This window comes from Lissotriton vulgaris, chromosome 2_1 (assembly GCF_964263255.1).
Source record: "Lissotriton vulgaris chromosome 2_1, aLisVul1.2, whole genome shotgun sequence".
NCBI classification, from domain to species: domain Eukaryota; kingdom Metazoa; phylum Chordata; class Amphibia; order Caudata; family Salamandridae; genus Lissotriton; species Lissotriton vulgaris.
The window spans coordinates 692669986-692685766 of record NC_141687.1 but is presented as its reverse complement, the minus strand read 5'-3'; positions in this window follow the sequence as shown (position 1 = coordinate 692685766).

Genomic DNA, 15781 nt, shown 5'->3' with positions numbered 1-15781 from the left:
AGAGGACTTGAAATGTGAGAATTACCGACGGGCCAGAGAAGCAGATGTAGAACTGTCTTGAGGACTTAGAATGAGGAATTACTGATGAGATCAGAAAAGCAGCTAGCAGCACTTCCTAGAGGACTAAGAATAAGGAATTACCATTGGGACCAGAGACGCAGCTGCAGCACTGCCTAGAGGACTAAGAATGGGGAATTACCACTTGGGAGAGAGACACAGCTGCAGCGCTGCATAGAGGACTAAGAATGGGGAATTACCACTGGGAACAGAGACACAGTTGCAGCACTACTTAGAGGATTTGGAATGGAGGGCTTACAGATGTGGCTAGAGAACCTATATGTGTTGGTATCGAGTGTAGTGGATGTATGAACAGAGACACAGCTGCAGCACTGTCTGGAGGACTTAGAATGAGGAATTACCACTGGGAACAGAGAAGAAGCTGCAGCACTGCCTAGAGGACTAAGAATGGGGAATTTCCACTGTGGACAGAGACACAGCTGCAGCACTGCCTAGAGGACTACCACTGCGAACAGTGACACAGTTGCAGCACTACCTAGAGGATTTAGACTGGAGGGCTTACAGACGTGCTAGAGAAGAACCTAGCAGCACTGCCCAGAGGACTTAGAATAATAAATCACCACTGGGACCAGAGATGCAGCAGTAGCACTATCTAGAAGACTAAGAATGAGGATTTACCGCTGGAACCAGAGAAGCAGCTAGAAGCACTCTCTAGAGGGCTGAGAATGAGGAATTACCACTGGGAACAGAGATGCAGCTGCACCACTGCTAGAGGACTAAGAAAGGGGAATTACCACTGGGAACTGAGACTCAGCTGTAGCACTGCCCAGAGAACTTAGATTGTTACCGATGAGACAAGAGAAGCAACTCACAGCCCTGTATAGAGGACATAGATTGAGGAATTTCCACTGTGACCAGAGAGGCAGCTGCAGCACTGTCTAGTGGGCTTAGAATGAGGAATTACTGATGAAACCAGAGAAGCAGGAAGCAGCACTGCCTAGAGAACTTAAAATGAGGGAGTTACTGACAGAACCAGAGAAGCCGCTACCAGCACTTTCTAATAGACTAAGAACAAGGAATTACTACTGGGAACAGAGACAGCAGCAGCACTGTCTAGAGGTATTAGAATGAGGAATTACCAATGAGGCCAGAGAAACAGGTAGCAGCACTGTCTAGAGGACTCAGAATGATGAATTACTGACAGGGCCAGAGAAGCTGCTAGTAACACTGTCTACAAGACTTAGTATGAGGAATTACTGACAGACCAAAGAAGCAGCTGCAGCACTGCCTAGAGGACTTAAAATGTGGGAATTACTGATGGGACCAGAGAAGCAGATGCAGCACTGTCTAGAGGACTTAGAATGAGGAACTACTGATGAGACCAGAAAAGAAGCTTGGAGCACTGCCTAGAGGACTAAGAATGAGGAATCAGAGAAGCAGCACTGCCTAGAGGACTAAGAATGGGGAATTACCACTGGGGACAGAGACACAGCTGCAGCACTGCCTAGAGGACAACGAATGGGGAATTACCACTGGGAACAGAGACATAGTTGCAGTACTTCCTAGAGGATTGCGAATGGAGGGCTTACGGACGGGGCTAGAGAAGCACCTAGCAGCACTGTCTAGAGGACTTTGAATGAGGAATTACCACTGGGACCAAAGAAGCAGCTAGTAGCACTGTCTAGAGGACAATTAATGAGAAATTACCAGTGGGACCAGAGAATCAGCTGCGTCACTGCCTAGAGGACATAGAATGGAGGAATTACTGACAAGACAGGAGAAGCGGTTAGGAGCATTGACTGGAAGACTTAGAAAGGAGGAGTTACTGACAGGACCAGAGAAGATGCTTTTAGTACTACCTGGAGGACTTACAATGGTGAAATTAGAAATTAGACCAGAGAAGCAGCTACAGCACTGGATCCAGATTGACTCAATTTAAATGTCTGTACGCCATCTGTTTTACATAGAATAGATGTGGAACATGGACTCGAGCAAGAACAATACGTGTTTGAGGAGACAGACTAATCCGGAGCTGTTCAACCCTATATTCTAATTGGATACCAGTTCACGGGGTGCACAACCCTTCACTCTCATTTGATACCAGGTGAAGGAGGAGGTCTGATAAGGATGGAAGCAAGGGACAGAGGAGGAAGTGTGAAGCTGCTGCTATAGAAAATTCTGCAGGTAGCAACAGGCCACCGGGTCCTCCCTCCCCATGTTTACATCTGCAGATGCCAGTTTCTGGACAACCAGGGCCCGGCTGTGACTACCCCAGGGCATTGCTTTAAATTTAGGCTGGAGTCAGTGTTATGGAAAATTATATTTAAACCCTGTGCCTTCCCCTTTACATGCCCTTTCAATATGTATCTTCAATGGGCAAGCAGCAACCTGGGAGGGATGGTAGAGGAGGTTTGCAGAGACAGGTGAAGGTGCCATGCTGGCAACAAAATGCAACTGCAAACAAAAAAGAAGCCACATAAAATAAACAAGAGAAGATAAGCATGTTATTGTTCAAGCAGCCGGAAAGCCACACAAAGATATAGTGTTCACAGAGTATCATAAATACATGAAAATAGGAAGAGCACATGTAACAGGAGCAATTTCTGTGAGAGGTTACAAAAGCCCAAAAGGAGGGACTAGTAAGCTTTTTAACCAATCAAAAGCCAGCCTTTACGAAGGACAGAAAGAGGAATTAATTGTGGTGCTCCAAGCCTATATTCTAGATACAGCATGCCTCGCAGAGCAGCGCATGCATTGCCTAGGCTCGACATAAAATGGACTACACTTAGTTAGAATATGACCATATCTGACAGCTGAGGTAGGTAAAATATACTTTTAAATGTATGTTATGTGCGTGCTTGTGGGCGAGAGTGTGCTTATGTAAGAGTGTGTGTATGAGTCAATATGTGCGTATGTGTAAGCATGTAACTATGAGTGAAGGTAAAGGTCAAAAGGCATGGCATGTCACTTCTGCAACCTCTGACATTTTGGAGGAATTGACGTCCATGGGAGACATGATAGTGTTTTGGGGAAGGTGTAAATAGGTGGAGTTCATATGATGCACCTTTTTCCAGTTTACAAAATCATTCAGGTTGAGTTAACGATCACTGGTGCAATATAAAGATTTGGCAAATGGAGCCAGACAAACCGTTTTTGAACTGATGGGGGTGGGGGGATTATTGTTAAATTCAATAGATTTGAGACTTTGAAATATAGCTAAGTATCATCAGCATACTGTTGTATGGAAATGTCTTTGTTTTGGTTCATCGCAGCCAGGGATTCCATATAGATATTAAGTTGTTGAGGCGACGCAATTGAGTCCTATGGTATTTGGCAGACAACAGAGTAAGATAAAGTTCTATATAAGTAGCATGTTGCAGATGCAGTCTCACTATCAGGAAGGATTTAAACTAGTTTGCCTACCATATAGGTGTGGGCGGAAAATCCGTTCCGCTCGCGGATTTTGCGGATTTTCGGGAAATCCGCAATCCGCGAGATTTGCGAATTTCCTGAAAAATCCGCAAATCCGCGAGCAGCGGATTTTGCTCGCACTGCTCGCACTGTTCGCGTGAGTTCGCGCCCCGCGAATAAGTGCGAAATTGCAGAAATACGATTTTAGCAAAACTGAAAGTAACTACTTACCAGGTTCAAAAGTTCAGGCTCATCATTAGTAGCCATTTCCTGTAGTGCTTCCTGAGGGGCCCCTCCAGAGTTCAGTTGCCAGTTGCAACTATTATGTGACCCTGCTCTGAACCTCAGAATAGTTACACATATGCCACAAAGGTCCTGAATTACAGCTAAGGGAGACAAGCAGGAGCCAGGCTGGAAGTTAAAATCCATTAATCAGCCCCTAATTCATTATTGTCAGTTGGGGCAGGGCAGGTGTTGTAACTAATTTTGCAACAATGAAAGCACTTAGCAAGTGCAAAAGATCACTAATCAGGGCGCACTAAGGAAGCAGGTGCCAGCTAAAAAAATATTCTGTGACACATTAATCAGCCCCAAATTAATTCAGGTCACTTGAGGCAGGGAAGGTGTGCTTTGCTTTGCCAAAAATAATGTACACTGGACAACCAGAGGGTGTGGTGATGAAACAGAGGGTGGCATGGGTGGGCCAGAGGGTGGCATGAGTAGTCAGAGAGTGGCAGTGGTGACAGAGAGTGGCAGTGATGAAGAAGAGTGTCCCAAACAGGTTGGACACGTAGAAACAACAAGTTCGCAAAACTTGCGACCCGACAGGTAAGTTCGCAAATTGCGAAATTGTAAAAACCCTCGCGAACTGGCAGAAACACGGGCGAACACAAAAAAAAAAAAAAATCCGCAAATTCGCGGGAATTCGCGGATTTTGCGGATTGCGAGTTTGCAAATCCGCAAATTCGCGGATTGCCAATCCGCAAAATCCGCTCATGCTTACTACCATACCCATTCTAGAGGAACGAATGCTCAGGAGTAAAGAGTGGTCGATGGTGTCAAACTCTGATGACAGATCCACCAGGCTAGAAGACAGGCTTCACTTTTATCAATGGTTGTGAATATGTCATCTAGAATTTGAAGAATGACTATCTTGGTGCTGTGTTTTAACCTAAAAACAAATATAGCATTTTTTAATAGGTTGCTGTTGGAAATGTGAGGCAGCAGGTAGTTCAAGGCTTTCTCAATAATTTTTCCGTGAAGGGTAGTTTGATGACTTCCAAAACTTTTGAACTTGCCTCACATTTTGGAGACTTGGGGCCCCATTATGATGTCGGGCGGAAAACCACCCCGACCGACATGGAGGAGGAAAACAACTGTCCGCCGGGACCATGGATAAATCGGTGGCAGTAGCGGGTGAAAAAAAACAGCCCGACGCTGGCGGTGACGATCAAAAACCGACCGCGGCGGTTGGAAACGCAGCGGAAAAGCAACAACCTGCTGCTAGCATAGCGGACACACCGCACGGGAAATTAGGAAATCCCTGATGGTCCCGTGCTATGATCCTCTGTTTCCGACCACCGCGGTCACACACTGGAGTGAATGGGAGAGCCAGCGGAAGAGCTGCAGCATAGCCACCGCAGCGGACGATCCTCACAAAACATGGCGGACGATGCAAAAACACCACAACAAAGACAAACATTGCACAAATAAAAGTAGCCATGCCCCCCAAATACACCAAACACATCCCAATGACACAAATAAATGCCAAACATACAATTTCCAGGACAACTCCCACAACACACCTGACAGCAAAACTCTATTGGGACACACCCACATAGCTGAGTATTAAACCAGCCCCTTCACTGACCACAATCCTTTGCAACACTCCAAAAGAGAATGGGATACGCCAGACCTGACAGGAGAGGCAAGAGAACACAGCACACTCAACAAGACCACCAACACCATCACACCAGTACCAACAATCCCCCAGCACATAACACACCTCACACACAAACACCACACTCACCAACCACACCCTTGCACCCACAAACACTTTGCACACTACATACCATGCAATCACAGAAAATACCCAAATTCACAGAGAGTGAGTTGACAGTCATGGTAAATGAGATTGCAGAGTGGAACCACAACTGTTTGGTAGCCTGGTCCAACAGACACCATTAGCCACAAGGACCCAAATGTGGCAAAGGATAGTCCAAAGGGTCAATTCAGTAGAGAACACCCTGCAATCCAAGCAGGAGATCATGAAGCGGTGGCATGATCTCAAGAGGGTTGCCAAAGAGAGGAGAAGCAAGAACCGGGAGCTGGCTGACAGGACTGGCGGTGGCCCTCCCATTATACCAAATCCATTCAAACCATGGGAGGAGAAGGTGCTTGCCATATTGCATCCTGAGAGTCTCACAGGAGTATCCGGCAGAGTGGAGGCTGGTAAGTACAAACAAATGTTAACCAACACACTGATATGTTCTTTCTTGCACAACCCAAACCCCATTGCATTGTTCACCTTCACCTAACAGGTAGGTAGCCATCTTGCCTGGGAAGTCTGTGTGGGGGAGGGAGGCCTGTACCCCTCCTCCCACCAGGCCCCCTGTCCCACACCCCAGCAGGATGGATCACTATCTCACACAGAAGCACTTGGAAGTCATAGCAGTACACCAAACAAACTTACAGGTATGTAGCCATCTTCAAAGGCAGGGTGTTTGTGGGTGGGAGGCCTGCACTACTATGCCGTTCATGCCCCCTGTCCTACACCCCAGCAGGATGGAGCACTCCCTCACCCAGAAGCACTTGGAAGCCATTGCAGTACACCAAACAACTTACAGGTATGTAGCCATCTTCACAGGCAGGGTGTTTGTGGGTGGGAGGCCTGCACTACTACTCCCACCATGACCCCTATCCCACAGTCCAGCAGGATGGATCACTCCCTCACCCAGAAGAACTTGGAAGCCATTGCATTGTTCACCTTCACCTAACAGGCAGGTAGCCATCTTGCCTGGGAGGCCTGTCTGGGGGAGGGAGGCCTGTACCACTCCTCCCACCATGCCCCCTGTCCCAAACCCCAGCAGGATGGATCACTCCCTCACCCAGAAGCACTTGGAAGCCATTGCAGATCACCAAACAAACTTACAGGTATGTAGCCATCTTCACAGGCAGGGTCTTTGTGGGTGGGAGGCTTGGACTACTACTCCCACCATGCCCCCTGTTCCACACCCCAGCAGGATAGATCACTCCCTCACCCAGAAGCACTTGGAAGCCATTGCATTGTTCACCTTCACTTAACAGGTAGGTAGCTATCTTGCCTGGGAGGCCTGTTTGGGGGAGGGAGGCCTGTACCATACCTCCCACCATGCCCCCTTTCCCATACCCCAGCAGGATGGATCACTCCCTCACCCAGAAGCACTTGGAAGCCATTGCAGTACACCACACAAATTTACAGGTATGTAGCCATCTTCACAGGCAGGGTGTTAGTGGGTGGGAGGCCTGCACTACTACTCCCACCATGCCCCTTGTCCCACACCCCAGCAGGATGGAGCACTCCCTCACCCAGAAGGAATTGGAAGCCATTGCAGTACACCAAACAAACTTACAGGTATGTAGCCATCTTCACAGGCAGGGTGATTATGGGTGGGAGGCCTGCACTACTACTCTCACCATGCCCCCTGTCCCACACCCAGCAGGATGGATCACTCCCTCACCCAGAAGCACTTGGAAGCCATTGCAGTACACCAAACAAACTTACAGGTATGTAGCCATCTTCACAGGCAGGGTGTTTGTGGGTGGGAGGCCTGCACTACTACTCCCACTGTGCCCCCTGTCCCACACCCCAGCAGGATGGATCACTCCCTCACCCAGAAGCACTTAGAAACCATTGCATTGTTCACCTTCACCTAACAGGTAGGTATCCATCTTGCCTGGGAGGCCTGTTTGGGGAGGGAGGCATGTACCACTGCTCCAACCATGCCACCTGTCCCACACTCCAGCAGGATGGATCACTCCCTCACCCAGAAGCACTTGGAAGCCATTGCATTGTTCACCTTCACCTAACAGGTAGGTTGCACGTACGTGCAGCCACATATCTGTCACCAATGAAATGGTGCCATATGCCAACACCAGCCCTCCCTATGCACAAGTATGCACACCGACCCCGCTTGACACGCACAGTGTGCACACAGGTAAACAAAGGGAACAGTCACAGATAACAAAGAGTCACACTCCAATGGATATGCACAAGAAAGACTGTACAACCATGCACAGCACACACTGATGAGTGCAGTACCATGTGGCCCAATCAGCAAGGAGCATGTAAACTTAAAGAAAGCATGTGTGGGATCATAAATCCAAATATGTACATTACAGGTCAAAGTCATGCAGTACAATACAATGGCCACTCCATGGCCAGATGTGACGTCAGCCAGGGCATACGAATCAACATTGAGAGATTCATTAAATTCATTTGTGCTGGTCCCTACATCGCAACTGGTCCCTGTTAACATGATCACAGCACGATTTACATGCAATGCATCGACATCTGAGAACATGTACGAGTAATGTATGTACCTCTGCATCATGTCATGAGGCACAGTATTGAAGATAAAAAAAAATGTGAAGATCAGTCACTTGTGTACTGTGCAGACACTGGGTGACACACAGCTAACAGGATTCTTGCTGAGTGCACAACACTGACCATTCCCCATCTAATCCACAGGTGACCAAAAGCTCACTGCTGAGGACAACATCAATGACAAGCAGAGCAAGTCTCCACCCCCGGTACATGGACTCTCGGATGTAGACTCCCAGGATTTTGCAGACAATGAGCTCGAGGCCGGCCCATTTGGTGTGCCAGGGAGCACCAGGTCCCAGGACCCCATTCTCTCTACCACCATGTCTGCTGCAACAACAACAGCACAGCAGGGCCCTGCTGTTACGGCCTGTGCGTCCACTGCCACCGCCACCACCACCACCACCAGTGTCACCTGCAGCACCCTCCCTGTGCCAGGGGATGACCAGCCCACACCAACAACTGTGGACGGCAGGGACAGTGTGCGGGACCCACAGAGGTGAGGCAACAGGTCCGTGGCAGCAGGGCAGGTGAGAGGGCCAGGGTCACCCCCAGACATCAGGATATTGGAACCCCATACCTGGACCACTTGACCAGAGTCATTGGGGCCTAGGAACAGGTCCAGGGACAAAGTGGCCGGTCTGACGAACTATTACGCGAGCTCATCCTGCTGATGAGGTCCATCGACACACGCTTTGGACAAATGGTGGACTCATGGGCCAGCAAGTGGCGTTACTGAGGGACAGGCTTGCGTCCCAAACAACACCTCCGCCCCCCTCTGTTGTGCTGCAGGATCACAGTGCACCATCCTCCCCTGCGGCCACAGAGAGGGGTAAGTCCTCAGATGCCGCTGGCCATGCAGCAGGGCCCCGTCCGCAAGGGGCGTCCTAAGAAGAGCCTCTGGAGGCAAAGCGCCAGCCAAACACCATTCACGGAGCCAGCCCTGATGGCAACCCTCTTTCCCACTGCATTGACTGTTTGGACTGTCCTTCCCCACACTGCCTTGTGAATGGCAGTTGTCTGTTGGACTGGGTCACCACATTGATGTGGTGTCTGCTCTTTCATCTCATTTACCATGACTGTCAACTCACTGCTCCATTACCACCTTCATGTAAATCTGCCTGCACCCCTCACATGTCAACTCTGCAAATAAAATACCTTACACACTTTCATTGTGTCAGCATTGTCTTTAGTGCATTATTTACAGTGTTCCAAATGTCCAAAATGTATCTGAAAGATGTACCGTATGTTGACATTGAAAATGCTGAGGCACCTAGGGAAACACAACAGAACAACATTCACTGGTGTGAGTTTGGCATCACAGACATTACACGACATCAACCATGTATATAAGCCAACATGCAGACTACACAATGGGTCAACAAACACGTCCCATATACATTCACAGATGACATGTCACAGTCACATTTCCACACACAGGTGACTTCACATCTGGCAGTCTGTACCATTCGCACATAGCCCTTCACGACAACAGCAATCGCGCCAGACAATGCACATGTTGTACTTCGTCACCCACCGTCAAGTGAAGTAGCGGGTGATGAGCTGTTGACGCATGTCACCACCTTCCTCCTCCCCACTGTCCTCATCACTGAACTCAGGTTCTTGTGCAGGCGAGGGCCTTGGGTCCTGATCATCATCCAGGAGTAGGGGAATATCCTTGCGAATGGCTAATTTGTGGAGCATGCAGCATGCCACTACGATCTTACACACCTTCCCAGGCGAGTATGACAGTGCACCTCCGGTTCTGTCGAGGCAGCGAAATGTGACTTGAGCAGTCCAAAGTCCGCTCCACCACACGACGTGTCCTGCCATGGGCCTCGTATCGGATTTCCGATGGGGTCCTGGGATTCCGCAGTGGGTTCAGCAGCCATGGACGGCTGGGATATGCAGAGTCACCTAGGAATGACAAATACAATTTGCAATGTTGCACAGGCAGAGGGCACCAAGTCACACACCCAGCACGCCATACGACTAGGCATACTCACCCACAATCCAAGCATGCTCAGGAAGCAAATTACCCATCAGCCTGGGCACAATGCTGTTCCTCAGGATGTAGGAGTCATGGGCTGAGCTGGGGAATCTGGCACACACATGCAAGATGGTCAATTCGGCCAGGCACACCACCTGCACATTGATCGAGTGATAATGTTTCCTATTACGGAAAATGTGCTCACTCGCCTGTGGTGGCACAAGACTGACATGTGTGCAATCAATGGCCCCAACAACATGGGGGATGTGCCCAAGGGGATGAAGTCTCCCTTCACACCTGCCAATTCTGCTCCCCGGGAGGGGAAATGTATGTATCTGTCCTTGTTGATCATCATGGCTGCAAGAACATACCGCAGAACCATGCTGAACATGGGTTGAGACATACCAGCAGCGCTGGCCACGGTCTCCTGGAAGGATCCAGTGGCAAAAAATAGAGGGCTGCCATCACCTTGTAAGTTGGTGTGAAAACTGTTGGGTAGTGGTGACGAGGCTGCAGGTGGGCCTCCAACAGATTACAAAGGGTCTTCAGGATGGCTCTGTCGATACGGAACTTGCGAATGATCGCTATATCCTCCATGCCCTCCAGCAGTGTCAAGTGAGGTATCAGATTCGGCCTCCTCCTAGTTGAAATGAAATTGGACACATGTCTATGACATTCATCATGAGATGGCCACAGCATATCACGTTCAGGATGAAACAGAATGGACAAACACTGACTTGAGGGATGTGTGACACACCATGTTACATGGGTGTACGTTTGAGCCACACAGAGGGCACACCTCTCCATTTACAATACACCAGTGTGTGAAACACCACATAGGTCAATGTACATATTTTCAAGGCCACATTCCACATGTGCACGCCTGGGAGCGTGTCATCCAGCCATTGTGCAACAAAATCAACACAGCTGTCACATACTCATCTGCTGTACTTGTCACACTAAAATGCATCATTCAAACTTGGCACACAGTTGGCGGTGAATTGACAATTGCGTGTATGAGCACACAGATAAGCACAAGTAAGTAACAACATCATACAGTGAGACACGCCTTGCCGAGGTCATCACTGCCCAACAACACATTCATATGTGTACATATTGTAGAGTCCACTACAACACTGTCCTACCTCACCAACCATCTAATGCATTTGTGGCATGTTAGGGACTACAGACCAATACACGTCACATACACAACCATGGCCCATGTAGGCACCTGTGGAGTCAATGGAACATTGACATTGTGTGCAAGATGATGTGCACTTCACCATGTGGCCACTGTGCACTGTTGAAGTGATCCTGATGGACATTGACATTGTATGTACCACAAATTGTAGTCGCTACCGCCTGGCCCCGGTGGTGTGTCACCAGCACCACCCTTCACACAAGTGCGGTAGTGCTAGCCATTGAGACATGGGAAGATGGCGGTTGGCATGCTCCGCCACCCATCTCACGGTAGCTACCGCCTGGCCCCAGCAGTGTATCAACAGCACCACCCCTTACACAAGTGCGGTAGTCATTGGCATGGAGACATGCCCAAATGGTGGTGGGCATGCTCTGCCACCCTACTTGCTTTAGCTACCGCCTGGCCCCGGTGGTGTGTCACCAGCACCACCCCTTACACAAGTGTGGTAGTCATTGGCATGGAGACACGCCCAAATGGCGGTGGCATGCTCCGCCACTCTACTCTCGGTCACTACCGCCTAGCCCTGGTGGTGTGTCACCAGCAACCCCCATTCACACAAGTGCGGTAGTCATTGGCATGGAGACATGTCCAAATGGCTGTTGGCATGCTCCGTCATCCTACTCGTGGTAGCTACCGCCTGGCCCCGGCGGTGTGTCACCAGCACCCCCATTCACACAAGTGCGATAGTCATTGGCATGGAGACATGCCCAAATGGCGGTGGCATGCTCCACCACCCTACTCGCAGTAGCTACCGCCTGGCCCCGGCGGTGTGTCACCAGCACCACCCCTTACACAAGGACGTTAGTGCTAGCCATTGAGACATGGGAGGATGGTGGTTGGCATGATCTGCCACCCTACTCGCGGTAGCTACCGCCTGGCCCCGGTGGTATGTCACCAGCACCACCCCTTACACAAGTGCGGTAGTGCTAGCCATTGAGACATGGGAAGATGGCGGTTGGCATGCTCTGCCACCGTACTCACGGTAGCTGTCACCTGGCCCCGGCGGTGTGTCCTCAGCACAACCCCTTACACAAGTGTGGTAGTGCTAGCCATTGAGACATGGGAAGATGGCGGTTGGCATGCTTCGCCACCCTACTCACGGTAGCTACCGCCTGGCCCCGGCGGCGTGTCACCAGCACCACCCCTTACACAAGTGCGGTAGTCATTGGCATGGAGACATGCCCGAATGGCGGTGGGCATGCTCTGCCACCCAAATCACAGTTGCTAGCACCTTGCCCCCGCAGTGTGTCACCGCCATGGAGCATTGCCTACAGCCAATGGGAGCGATGATTGCGGTGGCATTATGCAATTTTGAAAATCGTGGTAGGCATGCTCCGCCACCGCGGAGGCAGTCATTGGATGCTTTTGAAAGATGCACCATCGCGGTAGCGCACCCGGGGCCCCTGTGGTGCATCACCACCATGGAGCATTGCCTACAGACAATGGGAGCGATGATTGCGGTGGCATGATGCAATTTTGAAAATCGCGGTAGGCGTGCTCCGCCACCATGGAGGCGGTCATTGGATACTTTTGAAAGATGCACCATCGCAGTAGCGCACCCCGGGCCCCTGCGGTGCATCACCGCCATGGAGCATTGCCTACAGCCAATGGGAGCAATGATTGCGGTGGCATGATGCAGTTTTGAAAATAGTGGTAGGCGTGCTCCGCAACCGCTGAGGCGGACTGTTGTATTCTTATAATAATTTATATTAAACACTGATTATAATGTATATTACACTGTTACTTTAATGTATGATTGTTAGAGGTTTACTCTTGAAAACTGCAAGGCAATCTGTTGCCATGGATGGAGGATTCTGATTCCATGCAACAGATCAGATGGACCTGCTTCACTGAGTGAAGGCTGTACTGCGTTCCTCTTCAATAAACCTTATATTTTTATATACATTTTTGCATCTGTTTACTACAAAATCGGCAACGATTTTGCTTTTGGTCTGCTACATCAGGAACACAGGAGCGACCAAAACCTCGAACCTACGTGAGATTTATTTCATCAATTCAGTTGGATCATTTCAGAGGTGTTTTGAACTTGGATTGGATTAACTATTCCATTATCTCTATTTATTATGGATTTGAATGCCTCTATTTTTAGATTATTTTCTACATTATTGGTATTTTTTGACCTTCAAGAATTCTTCACTTCATTGTTATTTTGGTCCGATTCCGAAGCAACCTATGACCAATATTGCCGATACTGTTTACAACTTTGCTTCATTCGACTAAGGTAACTCCGCATATTACTTTTCAATTACCTTACGTTTGTTGCCCCATTCATACCTTCTGTACTTTCGAAGCGCTCATCTCACGCCATTGATCACGAGCTTCCAATGGCAACAGAACGAACGCTTGCAACACTCCTCGTGCTTTAGCCTGCAACGACTGCTCTTCTCTATGGCTTCATGCAGCGCGTAACTTCATCACGCGTACGTGAAAGCAATTTTGGTTGTTGTTGTTTTCATAGCAACGACAGAGGAAGAATACGAGTTGGCAAATCTTCACAAGAAAGCTGACGAGCACTGAGGAACTTCAATTTAATAAAGTTCACTATTTCCATCGGCACAATAGGTTTGACCAATGTTATTATTTACTTCATTTAAAACTTATTATATTTATCGTTTTGATTTTTGAGAATATTTTTTACTCTTCACTTCATTTGTGACTTTGATACATATTTAATTGATTTGACTTCTGCGAATGGTTTACTCTTGTTAAGACTGTATATTTATTTATTTAAATTCTACAAATGTATATCTTGGATTTGCTTCTGTGAGTAAACATTGTTACTTCATTCTTCCAAAATGCAATTTGATCCCCCATCAACATTTTTACAAGTCAAAGGAGAACCTCCTATACCTTGGAATTCATGGAAAGAAGAGTTTTTGACCTTCCTAAAAGCGATAGATGGTGATAGGTTCTCTGCAGAAAGAAAAAAATATATACTTTTACATTCATTGGGTTCTGAAGGACTAGTCGTTTTCAGAACACTTCCACAATATGATGGAGATGGGGATAGGAATGTATTTGAAGATGCCATGATTCGTTTGAAAACTAGATTCAAACCAACATTCAGCATTGCTTTAAATAGATATTAATTCTACACAAGAGCCCAAGAAGAATCTGGAACTTTTGATGATTTCTTAACTGCTTTACGTTATCTCTCTACAAATTGTAACTTTGGTCCTATCACAGACAAAATGATTGGAGACCAGATTATTGTTCACACTAAAAGCAAAAAGATACAAGAACAACTATGGGTTATGGGTGATCTGGATTTAAAAGATGTTATTGTCACAGCAAAAGCTATGGAATAATCAGATAAATGGATGAAATCGTTAGACAAAAACTCCAAGGATAAAACTGATGACGTTTGTGCAGTTAAATCGGAACCTGCTCCTGAATCTTCAACTACCAACAATTTTCAACGTACTACTAATGGTTCTCAACGCACTTTCAAAAGAAATCACAGGGAATTTCATTGTTTTAGATGTGGTAGTACTAACCATGCTACTTCTTTTCCCAAATGTTCTGCTATAGGAAAAGAATGTAAAAAATGTGGTAGACGGGGATATTTTGCCAATGTGTGCAAAAATTATTCCGCAGGCAATACTTCCACAGGGAATAGTGGTCGAGGTAGAGTGTCTTATTTAAACAATGAGGAGGGATGTGTGAACAATATAGGAAATGGTGAGACAGTATGCGAGAGAGGAATAGTTGCATCTATCACTGATTGTGGTGAACAATGTAGTTCTCATAACTTTCTTAAACAACCTGAGTACTGTGTACAAACTCTTGGTGATTCCCTCAAACTCATGGCAGATTCTGGGTCACCTTGGACCATAATTACTAAAGAATATTTTAGTGAAGTATTTAAGGGAATAATCACCTTTAAAGACCTTAAGAAATCAGACAGTATTGCAAAAGTATTTGATGGATCAATCATCAATATGGAAGGATATGTTGGTATTGACATGCATTTCAAAGGACAGATTGCATTCGTGAAAATATATGTGGCTGTAAAAGGTGCGAATGTACTTGGATGGAGAGACCAGTGGAGTCTCACAATAATGCTCAATCCCAGGAAATGAGATCCTGTAATTGTCATGGATAATGAGCAAGATGGATGTCAGACAGTAAAGGGTGTGGTTAATGCTTGTGATCACATTGACAACATTATTAATTCATTTCCTAAAGTATTCTCTAAAAGTCTAGGGAAATGACACAATTCTCAACATAAAATTAGACTTAGAGAAGGAGCTCTTCCAGTCAGACAAAAATTGATAAATGTAGCGATCAATATCAGAGAGGATCTTAAACTTTTGTTGAAGAATCTCATTGATGAAGATATTATTGAGGAGATTGAGTCTTCGGAGTGGGTTTCTCCCATTGTTTTGGCTCGTAAGTCTGACAATAGTTTAAGATTGTGTGTAGACTTGAGAGCTTTGAATGCTACTTTAATTGTGGATTGCCATCCCTTGCCAAATATAAACAAGGTTGTATGTATGCTGGAAGGAGCGAAGGTCTTTTCCACTTTCGACTTAGGTTCAGCCTATCATCAAGTCAT